This window comes from Falco punctatus, assembly GCF_963210335.1.
Source record: "Falco punctatus genome assembly, chromosome: 13".
NCBI classification, from domain to species: Eukaryota; Metazoa; Chordata; class Aves; order Falconiformes; family Falconidae; genus Falco; species Falco punctatus.
In genome coordinates this window covers 21,123,793-21,125,892 of record NC_137593.1, presented here as the reverse complement: position 1 = coordinate 21,125,892, position 2,100 = coordinate 21,123,793, and positions in this window count along the sequence as shown.

Sequence of the window (2,100 nt, the reverse complement as noted above, 5' to 3'; positions counted from 1 at the left end):
CAAAACGAAAAGAAAGGACCATCTTGGACATATAAAAGAAACAGAACTTCATTCTCAGCTGAATTTAGGGAGCTCTGAATAGAAACTATGGGTAGAGCAGCCAGAGAAGATTTTCTTGCTGGCACAGGCTGAGATTTCAGGGCTACTGCAGATGGTGTCTGAGCTGTTGCTGTGTGCAGAGCACCTATATTACTCCACCACATGGCCCTTGCTGCTGGCCCAGGACTACCACGAGCACCTTGGTCCTTGGGTTTCCCATGCAGGCAGAAAGCACACCAAGGCTAGTGCTTGGAAATAAGTTGATGCTCCATATCTCAGAGCTATTAAGAGCAGACAGAGTCGGGGCGGGGGGGTGGGGGGGGTGGGGTGGTGCAGGGTTCGGAGGGGGCTGGGAAGGGAAAAATGCCGAGCTAATTGAAGAAAAAAATTCCTTTAAATGGTAACAACCTTGAAGAAACATGATACCAGTTGAATAACCGATGATAACACTAAATGCTGGTTAAGAGGAAGGGAAATAGTTGTAAATACAAAGTAAAAGCAATAGAGTTCAGGTGACTTGAATAGATTAGGAGCACACACTTTTAAATAACTGCAGTTCCAAGATGAAAGAGGCAATGTGAAAAGAAAATCGACATCATCGTCTGTTACGAAACACTAAGCATGAAAAGGCCCTCAGCTTTTTTGTGAATAAAAGTCTTCATGTCTTCCACATGCTGCTTGGTGGTAGAAAAACTGTATAGCATAAACTGAACAAAAGGTACATCCAAAAATTAACTCAGGAGAGTAAGTCCAATACTATAAAATTGAGACGAGATTCATTTGAAGTGCGATAAGAAATAACAGAGAGAATATCGTATCATGTATTATGAAAGGTAGAAATAGCAAGGTTTTAAGGGGTAAGGTATGTGTTTGGAGAATACCAGAGTACATCAATGATAGTGCATAAGGGAGGTGGGAAAAGCTACATATGTTTCCTAACTCATTTAAACATTTCTGTATAAGCACAAAGCAGACCTTTAGATCTCAAACTATATTCTTGTTAATATCCAGATTATAGAAAACATGTAGAATTTGATGGATAAAACTGCATTATAAGAAAACATGTCTAAGATTTTTGTCCAGTTGTCTGAAATTTATCAGTGTGTATTTTGAAATACTGTGACTCAGATAAGTTAATTTGCCACTAAAATATTACACAGGTTAACATTTTGCTGTGATGGGTAAGCAAATCTACAGTTTCACTGCAATGGATTGTTTTCCATTAGATCTACTTTTTCTTAGCTAATGAAAAAAGGCAGCAGAAAACTGCAAGTTCAGACACTTAACAAATATACTAAGCATACAATTATTTATGGTATTTGTGAAGAAACAAGAACAGACATCCATAGAAAATGCCAAATAAATTATTCCAATACTTACCTACATAGTCCATTCTCTCTCCAACACCACATTTTGTTAGATTTATACCTGCAGTACAGTAATACCAAAAGCTTTTAATTTCATTATGTTGCATAAAATTAGTTACAGTGCTTTTCATCATTTCATGTTATGAATGATGGAAGAGGACACACACAGTATTTAAAATGCTGACTGAATCAACTCCATGAGTTATTAGAGCCAAGTATCACAAGTAGGAAAGAAAAGTAGGGCTAAGGTTGAGAGACCCTGACCTTACTCAGACTTTATTTTGGAGAATGAAATACAACATATCTTATTTGCAGCTGTATAAAAAGGCACTATATATATGTAGTATATAAAAAAAAAAAAAAAAAAAAAAAAAAAGAAGTTCTAATTCCAATCTGGGCATTTAACATATTGGTCAAATCCTTACAGATGAGCAAAGGGATTTTTTGGAATGAGATTATCTATGTATTTAATGTCCTGAATCTGTATACATCATAAGAATAAACTTTAGCATTTAAAGGATTATTTGAAACATCTGGTCTTTTGTTTGGAGAGTCCACATTTGCCTTCCAGTTGTTGATCACAAACACCTGAAACAGACATGGGAGCTTAAACTCCCAGTGCCTGCGGTAGTGCTGCCTGATCTGGGCTGGCTGGGGGATGTAGCTGAGGCTATGGAGGAAGAGAATCTTTTCT